This window comes from Panthera leo, chromosome C1 (assembly GCF_018350215.1).
Source record: "Panthera leo isolate Ple1 chromosome C1, P.leo_Ple1_pat1.1, whole genome shotgun sequence".
NCBI lineage: Eukaryota > Metazoa > Chordata > Mammalia > Carnivora > Felidae > Panthera > Panthera leo.
The window spans coordinates 72,359,738-72,375,092 of NC_056686.1; positions in this window are offsets into that span (position 1 = coordinate 72,359,738).

The window sequence follows — 15,355 nt, forward strand, 5'->3', positions numbered from 1 at the left end:
AGGAACCACCCAAAAGTAGACAGTTGAAGTACTACAGCCCCCTTGTAAGACAGCCTTGAAGAACAGTGGTGCAGAGAAATCCTCCTGGTGAGCAGAACTTTGAGAAGTGTACTTGGTTGTTCACTTTGGAAAGAGAAATGGCCAGATGTGTACTGATATACAAACGCATGGGCTATGGCCAATGGTTTGGCTAGCTGGTCAGGAACTTGGATGGAACTGGCGGACATGATTAGAAAGTTGGTGACAAGGAAATTTGGGGAAGAGGTATGGATAAAATTCTCTAAATGGGTAAAGATCTCCATAAGGATAGTTGTGTCCCATGTGAATGCTCATCAAAGGATGACCTCAGCAGAGGAAGATTTTAATAATCGAGTGGGCGAGGCAAAATGACCCATTCTATGGATGCCACTTAGTCTCCTTCTCTAGCCACCCCTGTTATTGTCCAATGAGCTCATGAACAAAGTGGCCACAATGGCAAAGATGGAAGTTATGCATAAGCTCAGCATCATGGATTTCCATTCACGAAGGCTGACCTGGCCATGGCCACTGTTGAGTAGCCAATCTGACAGCAGCAGAGACTAACACTGAATACCCAAAATGGCACCAGTCCCTGGGGTGATCAGCCAACTATCTGGTGACAAGTAGATTACAGTGTATGGCATCCATTATGGAAGGGGCATTGATTTATTCTTACTGAAACAGACATTTACTCTTGATATGGATCTGCCTTTCCTGTACACAATGCTTCTGCCAAAACTACAATGCATGGATTTACAGAATGCCATATCCACCAGCATGGTATTGCACACAGAATTGTTTCTAATCAAGGAACTCACATCACAGCAAAAGATGAGAGTCAATGGACCTATACTCATGGAATTCACTAGTCTTACCATGCATGCTCCCCACCACCCTAAAGCAACTGGCATGACAGAATGGTAGAATGGCTTTTGAAGATTTAGTTATAGCACCAGGTAGGTATCAATACATGGCAGAGCTGAAGTAAAGGAGAACTTGTATGTGTTCTGAATCAGCATCCAATATGGTGCTGTGTTTCTCCCATATCTAGGATTCAAGGGACTGGGAGTGGCACCAGTCACTATTAACCCTAATGACCTAAGTAAAATCTTCCTATTCCCACAATCTTATGCTCTACTGGCTTACAGATCTTAGTTCCAAAGGAAAGAATGTTTTTACCAGGAGACACAACAATAATTTCTAGAAATTAAAACTCTCATTCAGCCACTGTGGACTCCTTATGCCTCTAAAACAACAGAACAAAATGGGAGTTATCATGCTGAGTGATTGATCCTGACAACTAAGGGAAAATTGGACTGCTACTCCACAGTGAAATAAGGAAGAGTATTGAAATACAAGAGATCCCTTCAGATGTCTGTTAGTATTACCATGCTGTATGATTAAAGTCAATGGAAAACTGTAAGAACCCAATCCAGGCATAACTACTAATGACCCAGGCCTTTTAGGAATGAAAGTCTGAGTCACTCCACCAGGTAAAGAACCATGACCAGCTAGGTGCTTTCTAGAGGCAAAGGGACTATAGAATAATAGTAGGAGAAGGTAGTTACAAATACAAACTCTGATCACGTGACCAGTTACAGAAGGAGAACTGTAGCTGTCATGAGTATTTCATGAATATTTCATGTTTGTGTGTGTGTGTGTGTGTGCATGTATGCAGCAAATATCTTTGTTTTCTTTCCTCTCTTATTTCCTTATCATGTAACATAAGATGTAATAACTTTGCTTTATAGTATTTAAATATAGTTAATTTTACATCACAGTATTTAGGTTACAGGATATCAAGGAAATGGGTAAACATCATTAAGAGAATCTGTCCCTCTTCTGGGTAAGGAGTTAATGCATTTTTACTTGTACTCAGGGTAGTCATATCATGTTAGTACAATTATGATGCTGTTAGTATCTGTATTTGGAGATTAAGAATGGTTTAAGAGATTCACATGGGTGCCAAATTGACAACGGGTGGACTTGTGATAGTTAACTTTATGGGTCAACTTGATTAGGCCATGGCATGTCTAGATACTTGGTTAAACAATATTCTGAGTATGTCTGTTGGTGCATTTCTGGAAGATACTAACATCTGAATTAATAGACTGAGTAAAGCAGATTGCCTCTCTAGCGTGAATTGGCCTCATCTAATCTGTTCAAGGCCTGAACAAAAGGATGAATAAGGGTGAATTTACTTTCTCTCTCTCTAGCTCACTGTCTTCAAATTAGGACGTTGGTCTTCTCTTGCCTTTGGACTCAGCCTCAGACGGAAAACGTACACCATCAAGTCTCCTTGTTTTCAGGACTTCAGACTCAGACTTCAAGTTATACCATCAATTCTCTTATTCTCAGGCCTGTGGACCCAGATTACAACTATACCATCAGCTCTCCTGGGTCTCCAGCTTGCCAAATGCAGATCTTAGAACTTGTCAGCCTCCATAATCACATGAGCTAATTCTTCATTATATTTAGAGAGAGAGGAGAGACAGAGAGAGAGAGAATTTCTATCCTATTGGTTCTGTTTCTCTGGAGAACCCTGGCTGGTTCAGATTTATGAAGTACTAAGAATATTAATAAAGTTATAATTACAAAAGTAACAGTGAGAACAAAAAAGCATTCCTTTTTGTTGTTCAAGTTTAGTTGACATACAATGTTATATTAGTTTCAGGTATACAACATAGTGATTTGATAAGTCCGTTCATATAGATGCTGGAGAGGATGTGGAGAAATGGGAACCCTCTTGCACTGTTGGTGGGAATGCAAACTGGTGCAGCCACTCTGGAAAACAGTGTGGAAGTTCCTCAAAAAATTAAAAATAGACCTACCCTATGACCCAGCAGTAGCACTGCTAGGAATTTACCCAAGGGATACAGGAGTACTGATGCATAGGGGCACTTGTACCCCAATGTTTATAGCAGCACTCTCCACAATAGCCAAATTATGGAAAGAGCCTAAATGTCCATCAACTGATGAATGGATAAAGAAATTGTGGTTTATATACACAATGGAATGCTACGTGGCAATGAGAAAGAATGAAATATGGCCTTTTGTAGCAACGTGGATGGAACTGGAGAGTGTGATGCTAAGTGAAATAAGCCATACAGGGAAAGACAGATACCATATGGTTTCACTTTTATGTGGATCCTGAGAAACTTAACAGAAACCCATGGGGGAGGGGAAGGAAAAAAAAATAAGTCTATTCATTACACAATGCTTACTATGATAAATGTAGTTACCATCTGCCACCATAAAAAATTGTTATAATTTTATTAACTGTATTCTTTACACTGTACTTTTCATCTTCATAACTTATTTATTTTATAACTGTAGGTTTGTATCTCTTAATCCCCTTCACCTACTTCATCCATCCTTCACTCACCTCCTTTCTGGCAATCACCAGTTTCTTCTCTGTATTTATGAGTCTGGTAAACCTTTCTTAATATCAGTGGAATTACACCCAGACATTAAAGAAAAGAAAACCAAAAACAGGCCTTATATTCAAAGACCTGAAAACTATAAATTTAGAAAATATAAAATAACGAAATACAAAACTATCTGTTACATTGATAAATGTAAGAAGGCTACAAGATTAGATTAGTAAACCCACTCTATACTGTCTTCAAAAGCACCTAAAATAAAATAATCCAGAACAGCTAATCAGAGAAGAATGGCATACCAGGTAAATAAAAGAAAGAAAGAAAGAAAGAAAGAAAGAAAGAAAGAAAAGCAAAAGTTACAATATAATATCAGAGAAGGCAGAACTCAAGTTAAAAAGCACTAAATAAGGCAAAAAAAGAACTTTATAATACCAAAGGTAATTATATAATGGTAAACATATAACATTTATGACTATATATGCCTCAAGTAACTAAAGAATATATAATAAGAAATAAAACCTTACTAAAAATGGGAAACTTTAATTCACCTCTCTAGGCTAAGACAGATCAAGAGAGAAAAACATTAAGGATATGATACAGATGACCTATGTAACAAAATTAATTAGACTTATTTAGTTATAAATGTCACACTCTATATTCCAAAAAAAGAGATAACATCTTCTATTTAAGTGCCTATGAAAGAGTACAGAAATTGGTAATGTACTAAGATCCAAAGAAAACCTCAATGCATTACAAAAACTAGAAATGGTATGGACAAAATTCTCTGATAACTATTCAATGCTACTAGTGAACAGTAAAATCAGAAAATAAAAAGTCAATATCTCTTGGAATTAAGAAAAATTCAGTTAAATGATTCTTAAATCAAAGAGGAAAATTCAAAACCAAAATTGTCGAACATCTAAAAATCAATAAGAAAATAACACATTGCTAAAGCAATGCTAAGAGGAAAACCAGAGCCTTAAATACTTCTATTACAAACATGAAAGAATGAAAATAAATAACTGGAGCATTCAACTTAAGAAACCAAAAAAGAAACAAAACAGAATGAAGGAAAGACAAAGGAAGAAATCAATAAAGATGAAAGCAGAACTTAAGAAGTTAGAAAACATATGATGTATTCAAGGTGCTGAAAGAAAAAAGCCTGCAACTAAGAATACTCTTTCCAACAAGGCTATCATTCAGAATAGAAGGAGAGATAAAGAGCTTCCAAGACAAACAAAAGTTAAAGAAATTCATGACTACTAAACCAGCCCTACAAGAAATATTAAAGAGGAATTTTTAAATGAAAAGGAAAGGACATAAGTAAAAGTAAGAAAAATAGAAAGTGCAAAAGCAGTAATGTTAAGTATAGCTATAAAAATCAGTCAAGGAATTCACAACATAAAAAGATGTAAAATATGACACTACACACCTAACATGTGGCAGGGAGAGTAGTAAAGAAGGGATTCAAACTCAAATGCCCATCAACTTAATACAGATCATTATATACATAAGATATTACATATAAACCTAATGGTAACCACAAATTTAAAAAAACAGCAATAGATAAGCAAAAAATAAAGACAAAAGAATACACAAATACACACAGAAAACTGTGTAAGGAAAGAGCAAGAGAAGAAACAGAGAAGAAGTACAAAAAGAACCATAAAACAAGTAACAAAATGGCAGTAAGTACAATCTATCAATAATTACTTTGAATGTAAATGGAGAAAATGTTCTAATCAAAAGACAGGGTGATAGAATGAATACAAAAGCAAGATCCATCTGTATGCTACCAACAACAGACTCATTTCAGACCTAAAGACATGCAGATTGAAAGTGAAGGGATGGAAAAGCATTTATGATGTAAATGGAAGTGAAAAGAAAGTAAGTGTAGCAATATTTACATCAGACAAAATAGATTTTAAAACAAAGACTGTAACAAGAGACAAAGACACTATATAATCATAAAGGGAACAATCCAACAAGAAGATATAATGATTATAAATATTAATGCACCCAACATGAAAGCATCCAAATACATAAAGCAGCTAATAACAAACATAAAGAAAGTAATCGATAATAATACGACAATAGTAGAGAACTTTAACATCCCACTTACATCAATGGATAGAGCATCCAAACAGAAAATCAACCAGGAAACAATGCCTTTGAATTACACATTGGACCAGATGTATCTAACAGATATATTTAGAACATTCCATCTTAAAATACCAGAATACACATTCTTCCCAAGTGTACATGGAACATTCTCCAGAATAGATCACATATTAGGCCATAAACAAGTCTCAACAAATTTAAAAATATTGAAGTCATACCATGCATCTTTTCCAACCACAATGCTATGAAACTAGAAATCAACTACAAGAAAAAATCTGGAAAAAACACAGATACATGGAGGTTACATTAACATGCCAGATAGATAGATAGATAGATAGATATCACATATATAAATAACATGTTAAATAACAATGAATGGGTGAAGAAATCAAAGAAGAAATCAAAAAATGCATGGAGACAAATGAAAATGAAAACACAATGTTCCAAAAAGGGATGCAGCAAAAGTTGTTCTAAGAGGGAAGTATATAGCAATACAGGCTTATGTCAAGAAGCAAGAGGCATCTCAAATAAACAATTTAACTTTACACCTAAAGGAGCTAGGAAAAGAAGAACAAACAAAACCCAAAAAGTAGTAAAAGGAACAAAATAATAAAGATGAAAACACAAATAAAATAGAACTTCAAAAAACAATAGAACAGATCAATGAAATCAGGAGCTGGTTCTTTGAAAAGATCAACAAAGTTGATAAACCTCTAGCCAGACACATCAAATAAATAAACAAATAAGTAAATAAATAAGAGAAAGAACTCAAATAAACAAAAACAAAAATAAGAGAAATAACATGTAGAAATACAAAGGATTATAAAATATGATGAAAAATTATATGCCAACAAATTAGACAACCTAAAAGAAATGGATAAATTCCTAGAAACATATAACCTTCCAAAACCAAATCAAGAAGAAATACAAAATTTGAATAGACTGATTACCAATAATGAAATTGAGTCAGTAATCAAAAACTCCCTAGGGGTGCCTGGGTGGCTCAGTCCATTGAGTATCTGACTTTGGCTCAGGTCATGATCTCATGGTTCATGGGTTTGAGGCCCACGTCGGGCTCTGTGCTAACAGCTCAGAGCCTGGGGCCTGCTTCAGATTCTGTCTCAGTGTCTCTCTGCCCCTCCCCTGCTCATGCTCTGTGTTTCTCTCTCTCTCTCAAAAATAAATAAACAATAAAAAAAAATTTTTTTAAACTACCAACAAACGAAAATCCAGGACCAGATGGCTTCACAGATGAATCCTACCAAACATTAAAAAAAAATTAATACCAATATCCTGGTTTCTCTTCAGATCATGTAAATCTTTCACCTTTTACTAAAGAACAGTTAATACCTATTCTTCTCAAACTATTCCAAAAAATAAGACAGAAAGCTTCTAAATTCATTCTATGAGGCCAGCATGACTCTGATACCAAAAATGTAAAAAGACAGTACAGAAAAAGAGAACAATAGGCTAATATCTCTGATGAATATGGAACGCATATATCAAAACAGAAAAAAAAAACATGACAGCAAAAGAGAACTATAGGCCAATATCTGTTGAACATATTTGCAAAGTATTAGCAAATCAAATCCAATAGTACATTTAAAAAATCATTGAACACAATCAAATGAGATTTATTCCTGGGCTGCAAGGGTGGTTCAATATTCACAAGTCAATCAACATGATACATCACATCAATAAGAAAAAGATAAAAACCATATGATCATTTCAATAGATGCAGAAAAAGGATTTGACAAAGTACAACATCCATTCATGATAAAAAGTAGTTTCATTCATTCATAAACAAAGTAGGTTTAGAGGGAATATACCTCAACATAACAAAGGCCATATATGAAAACCCCACAGTTAACATCATACTCAATGGTGAAAACCTGAGAACTCTTCCCCTAAAATCAGGAACAAGACAAGGATCTCCACTCTCACCACTTTCAATCAACACAGGACCAGAAGTCCTAGCCACAGCAATCAGACAACAAAAAGAAAGAAAAGGCATCCACTTTGGTAATGAAGAAATACAACTGTCACTATTTGCAGATGACATGATACTATATAGTAAACCTGAAAGACTCCACCAAAAAAACTACTAGAATTGATAATTGAATTCCGTAAGGTTGCAAGATACAAAATCAATATACAATATCCATTGCATTTCTATACACTAATAATGAAGAAGCAGAAAAAGAAATTAAGAAAAAAATTCAATTTACAATGGCACAAAAAAATAATAAAATTCCTAGGAATAAATGTAACCAAGGAAGTAAAAGACCTGTATTATGAAAATTATAAAAACATGGATGAAAGAAACTGAAGACAACACAAACAAATGAAAGATATTCCATGCTCATGGACTGGAAGAACAAATGTTACTAAAATTTCCATACTACCCAAATCAATCTATAGATTTAATGCAATACCTATCAAAATACCAACTGCGTTTTTCACGGAAATAGAAAAAATAATCCTAAAAAGTGTGTGGAATCACAAAATACCGTGGATAGCCAAAGCAATCTTGAAAAAGAAAAACAAAACTGCAGATATCATAATCCCAGATTTCAAGATACACTACAGAGCTGTGGTAATCAAAACAGGATGGTACTGGCACAAAAATAGAAGACACATAGATCAATAGGTCAGAATAGAAAACCCAGAACTGTTATTATTATATAGTCTTTTAATTATTATCATAAATCATATGGTAGATTAATCTTTGACAAAGGAAGTAAGAATATGCAGTGTGAAAAAGAAAGTATCTTCAACAAATGGTGTTGAGAAAACTGGACAACTATATGCAAAGAATGAAACTGGACCACTTTCTTATACCATACACCAAAATAAACTCAAAATGAATTAAGGACATAAATGGGAGACCTGAAACCATGAAAACCCAAGAAAACAGCACAGGCTACAGAAACATCTTCCTACATATGTCTTCTGAATCAAGGGAAACAAAAGCAAAAATAAACTATTGGAACTACATCAAAATAAAAAGCTTCTGCACAGCAAAGGAAACAATCAATAAAACTAAAAGGTAACCTCTTCAGCAAATGGTGCTGGGAAAACTGGACAGCGACATGCAGAAGAATGAACCTGGACCACTTTCTTACACCATACACAAAAATAAACTCAAAATGGATGAAAGACCTAAATGTAAGACAGGAAGACATCAAAATCCTCGAGGAGAAAGCGGGCAAAAACCTCTTTGATCTTGGCTGCAGCAATTTCTTACTCAACACATCTCCAGAGGCAAGGGAAACAAAAGCAAAAATGAACTACTGGGACCTCATCAAAATAAAAAGCTTCTGCACAGCAAAGGAAACAATCAGAAAAACTAAAAGGCAACCGACAGAATGGGAGAAGAGATTTGCAAATGACATATCAGATAAAGGGTTAGTATCCAAAATCTATAAAGAACTTCTCAAACTCAACACCCCAAAAAACAAATAATCCAGTGAAGAAATGGGCAAAAGACATGAATATACACTTCTCCAAAGAAGACATCCAGATGGCCAACCAACACATGGAAAAATGCTCAACATCACTCATCATCAGGGAAATACAAATCAAAACCACAATGAGATACCACCTGACACCTGTCAGAATGGCTAACATTAACAACTCAGGCAACAACAGATGTTGGCTAGCATGTGGAAAAAAAGGATCTCTTTTGCACTGTTGGTGGGAATGCAAGCTGGTACAGCCACTCTGGAAAACAGTATGGAGGTTCCTCAAAAAACTAAAAATAGAACTACCCTATGACCCAGCATGGCACTACTAGGCATTTATCCAAGGGATACAGGTGTGCTGTTTCAAAGGGACACATGCACCCCCCATGTTTATAGCAGCACTATCAACAGTAGACAAAGTATGGAAAGAGCCCAAATGTCCATCAATGGATGAATGGATAAAGAAGATGTGGTGTATATATACAATGGAGTATTACTTGGCAATCAAAAAGAATGAAAGCCTACCATTTGCAGCTACGTGGTTGGAACTGGAGGGTATTATGCTAAGTGAAATTAGTCAGTCACAGAAAGAAAAAAAATCATATGACTTCATTCATATGAGGACTTTAAGCTACAAAACAGATGAACATAAGGGAAGGGAAAAAAATAATATAAAAACAGGAAGGGGGATAAAACAGAAGAAACTCATAAATATGGAGAACAAACTGAAGTTTACTGGAGGGGTTGTGGGAGGGGGGATGTGCTAAATGGGTAGGGGGAACTAAGGAATCTATTCCTGAAATCATTGTTGCACTATATGCTAACTAATTTGTATGTAAATTAAAAAAATAAAATTTAAATTTAAAAAAATACTATAAGGTAACCTACTGAATGCGAGAAGATATTTGCAAATGACATATCAATAAAGGCCAAGTCTCTAAAATATATAAAGAACTTATATAACTCAAAAGCAAAAATAATAATAATCCAATTAAAAATGGGCAGAAGACATGAACAGACATTTCTCCAAAGAAGACATATACATGGTCAACAGACACATGAAAAGATGTTCAACATCACTCATCATCAGGGAAATGCAAATCAAAACCACAATGAGATATCACCTCATACCTGTCAGAATGGCTAAAATCAATAACACAAGAAACAACAGTGTTGACAAGGATGTGGAAGAAAATAAACTTTCATGCACTATTGGTGGGAATGCAAACTGGTACAGCCACTGTGGAAACCAGTATGGAGGTTTCTCAAAAAATTAAAAATAGAATTACCATATGATCCAGTAATTCCACTACTGAATTTACCCGAAGAATAGGAAAACACTAATGTGAAAAGACACATGCACCCCTATGTTCACTGCAGCATTATTTACAATAGCCAAATTATGGAAGCAGCCCAAGTATCTATCAATAGATGAGCAGATAGAGAAGATGTGGTATATATATGCAATGGAATATTACTCAGCCATAAAAAAGAATGAAGTTTTGTCACCTGCAACAACATGGATGGAGCTAGAGAGTATAGTGTTAACTGAAATGAGTCAGTCAGAGAAAGACCAATACCATATGATTTCACTCATATGTGGAATTTAAGAAACAAAATAAATGAACAAAGACAAAGAGGGACAAAACCAATAAAGAGACTCTTAGCTATTGACAACAAACTGATGATTACCAGAGTGGAGGTGGATGGGGTGATGGTTGCAATAGGTGAAGGTGATTAAGAGTACCCTTCATATTATGAGCACTGAGTGAGTACAGAATTGCTGAATCCCTATACATTACACCTGAAACAAATATAACACTATAGGTTAACTATACTGGAATTAAAACTAAAAAATAAAATAAAAATTTTTTAAATTAACAAAAAAACAAGTTAGAAAACAAAAACTGAAACCTGGTGCTTTGAAAAAAGTCAACTAAGCAGATAAACTACTGGCTAATTTAGTCAAGAAAAGAAATGAAAAATTGTGCTAATAAAGTCAGTATTGAGGGAGAAATTACCACAAAAGTGAAAAAAAAAAAAAAGACCAAATCTTAGTAAATTGGACTATTTTCTCAGGAAGAAAAATATCAAAACTGACCCTACAAAAGATATAAAACAGCACATGAACAGCTCAATTTCCATAGAAGAAACAGAGAAATTCATCAAAGAGCTACTGCTGCCTCCTGCCCATTTTCCCTAGCTAAAACACCAGGTAGAAATAATCTCTCAGGGGAATTCCATAAAGCTTTCAAAAAACAGATATTTCCAATGCTATTTAAAATGTTTTAGAGTATAGAGAACGAATTTCAGTTTCTGTTTTTGAAGTAAGCAAAACACTGATGATAAAATCTAATAAAGCCCATAAAAAAGAAAACTATCTCTAATCTCATGTATGAATATTGAAGAAAATTTCTAAATAAGTCCAGCAGCACATTTAAAAACAATGCATCTTTTCCAGGTAGAATTTATTACAAGTCTGCAAAGGAGGTTCAGTATTAGAAAATTTATTAATCTATAGATATTATCTCTCAATTAGTAGGCATAAGAATCATGTTATCTTCATATACATTAAAAAGATATTTGACCAAACTCAAGACCCATTCTTCATGAAATTCTTAAGAACATATTTATCAATGGATAATTCTTTAAATATTAGAAAATTTTTATTCTAGCCCCCAATCAGTATTATATTTCAGGGGAAAACACAAGAGCATACCTACTCAGGAAGAAGGCAAGAATGGTGCTATCACCGCTATTATTTAACATCGTACCAGAAGTACTAGCCAATGCAATTATGAAAGAGAAAGAAATTAGAGATGGGAAAATTAAAAAGCAAAGTTATCACTATATGCATATCATATGATAACATACTTAGAAGACCTAAGGAAGTCAACTGAAACACTACTACAAACAAAAAACTCAGTAAATTAGAAGGTGCAAAATTAATATACAAAAATTTTCATATAAACAATAAATATTAATTGAAATTATAATGGAAGAAAAGACCCCCATTTATAGGTAAAATGTCTAAAAGTAATGTTCAAGATCTTATAATCTAAAGAAAAAGAATATTAAAGTATTCTTTGAAAGAAAAAAGGAAGTCTTGAACAAATGGAAACGCATTTTGGATAGGAAGACTCACTATCATAAAGACGTTGATCCTCCCTAAGTTAATTGTTAAATTTAGCGTAATTTCAATAAAAGTAAAATTCAAGTTTTTTTTTCAGAACTAGAGTTTAAAATTTATTGATTTTAAAATCTATATGAAGATATCAACACAAAGTCAGGAAATCTCACAAAAGGAGAGTACTAATGGTGGAGAGGGTTTGGTTTTGTCAGATAAGGCCTGAGTAATTAATAAAGTATACTGCTGACACACAAGTAGGCAAAAAGACAAATGCAACAGAATATACAGTCAGAAACAGACCTAAATACATATGGAGCTTTAGTTTTAATAATGTAATATCTCAAATCACTGACAAAAGGAAGTAGTATCAATGAATTATCTGGGAACGACCAGGAAGCCATGTGGAGAAAAAATATAGCTTGATCTATACTTTACATCATAACCCAAGATAAATCCCAAATGGGTTAGAAATTTATCCTACACATAAGAATAAAATGACATCTTAAAAGTATTCATTGAAGCACTAAAGCAACATATTGGCAATATCTATATGCTCACCAATAGGGGACTGGCTAAATGCATTAATAATATATCTATACAATGGAATATGATGATTTTGTGTTTTAAAAAAAGATATTTCACATCAACGTATTATATCAAAAGACCTCCAAGCTATAATAAGTGAAAAGAGCAGGGAGAACTAAAATGTGCAAAGTATGTTGTTAACCTGTACTTTAAAAAGAGAAGAAATATATTTGCATTGACTTGTATATGAATAAAAATTCTTATGAAGTATAACTAAGAAACCAACAAAACTTGTCAACCATTAGGGATCTACATGTGGCTAAGATCAAGGATGTGAGGGAAATTTTTGGCTGTATACATTTTTATACTTCCTCATGTTAAACCAGGTAAGTACTTATTCAAAAAGTAAAGTTAGTACATAGTGTCATTATTACTTTTAAATGACAAAAGTCCTAATTTAATTATAACCAAAAAACCTTATAGGAAGGTCTATAAACAATTTTCCAACTAGCAGAGATATATTTATTTTACCAATAAATGTGTCCATATTTTTTTTTGTAAATAAATATCTCTTTAAAAAGAAAATGAACCCCTGAACTCTACAACCTAGGCCAAATGCCTGTGTTTTCTATTTCTATTTGTATTTACACACACACTTATATATCCCCTGTACTGCCTTAAAACACTTATCATAATTAATAATCAACTCATAATAAATTGTTCAGTGTATGTTTTGCATGCTAGGAATGTAAACATGACAAGGGCAGCAAACAGGACTGTCTTGTTTACTTCTGTATTTTATAGTGTTGACACATAGCAGGTACTCTCCATGTTAAATGAAAGAGTTATGTTTTAAAATCTAGATGTTTTATTTCTATTTTATTCAGAGTGTCAAAATAATTATTGATATCTTCCTGTCTCACTGCTACTTAGATGGAAGGGCTGAGCAAGATGCTTTCTGACATTCTCCCTGCTATGCTGCTTCATTCAGGTAACCTTGCTTTGGGAGAAAGGGTTAGAGTGATACCCTGTTTGCAGGGACCTCTGAGGTTTCAAAGCTTGATATGCTCTCAAAAGGAATCCTGGAATTTTCTCCACATCCATTCTACTCTTCTTTTACTAAGAGAACTCTCCATATCTATCATGTTTGGGTGAGGCTAATGGCCACTACAGTTAGAGATGACATTTTCCAGCTTCCCTTGAAACTTGGTGAAGCTTCAAGTCTTGGTTGTAGCTATTAGGTTTTAGCAACAATTTTTGCTTCGTGTCCTTCAAAATGGAGTTGCTTTCTCTTTTTCCTTCCTACGGCCTGGAACATGGATATGGTACAGTGCAGGTGAAGGCAACTGAAGCCTTGGAACCAGCGAGAAAAGCCAGTGGAGCAGATGGCAGAGTCACCCCACCAGCCTGGGTCCCTAGATGACTTTGTAGGGCGTAGCACAATTACCCATCTTGAGCTATGATATGAGACAGAAAGAAGCTTCTAAAATATTTAAAACACTGTACTTGGAGTCACTTTTTTAAAATGGCTGTTTCCCTAATAATGGCAATATTTAACTCATGGGGTTCTTAGTTGCAGGATCTGTTTTGCAGAGAACAAAATCCATTCTACCTAGTTAAAGAAAAAAAGGACTTACTATATAGTTCATTAGGTACTTTATGGAATTTTTTGGAAGGCCAAGGAAATAATCTTGGATTACACACTGTCAAGAGCAACGTAGCCAGAAAAAAAAATGTTCAACTCACGACAGATTTATTCCAAAGAAAATCCCACTGGTGAGAGCACCCTAAGCAGAACCCCCACCAGTATCGTCCCATTTCCCTGTGTTCCACGCTGACTTGTTGAACTGTAAGAAATGAGCACAGGAGCTACTCACAGAGCTCAACTGAGTCCTGTCTCTCTGGGCCATGCCAGGGTGGGCTCTGGATGTAATGTATCCATCTACATAGCTCCTGGCATTAATGTCTCCTGTAAAGAAACTTTTGTTTCAGTCTGTTGGGGTGTTTGGTGCTTTCATTTGCTCCAAGCAATATCACTTAATGGCCCATTTCCTCTTTAACGGTTCCTAAAAATGTGATCTTTCAAATTTTTTCCTTATAAGTTTAGCATAATAAAATGCTTTAAACCGTGGATGTAATTTTCAGCAACAGAAGAGTCATCCTGCCACAATTCTAAGCCTAATTCCAAAACCGTCCCTGAAAGGACACGATTTATGGACAAAGAATGAGTTTAAGTCATAAAGTGGGAAAGCAGTCAAAAGAGATCAACTTTCAATTATTAACATTCTGAGCCATACGTGAATTGACTGGAAACCAGAACTTGGAGCCATAAACATGAAGACTTGTTCTTTCCTTTCTGTCAACTTAAACACCAAAAGTACTTTAGGAAACCAAAGAAACATGAAAATTTGTAAAGGAAAAAGACTAGAGTGAACCTGTCTATTTTACTTTTAATGCCAGGATACCCTTGCACATTCTTTACAATGTTTTATTTAGTTCAAATTCAGTATTTTCTGTAATTTTTACAACTTTCCTCAAAAGTACTTCATTGTGACTCAGCATGGTATGCCACCTTCATATATTTTCGCAGAACTTAAAATTGTCTCTTTGGTATTTACAACATTTTTCATCTTAGTTTTGCCAGAAATCTTTCTACATTCTCACCTTGCTTATGAAACAGAAAAGTACTGGCTTCCATTACCTTAATGAATGCT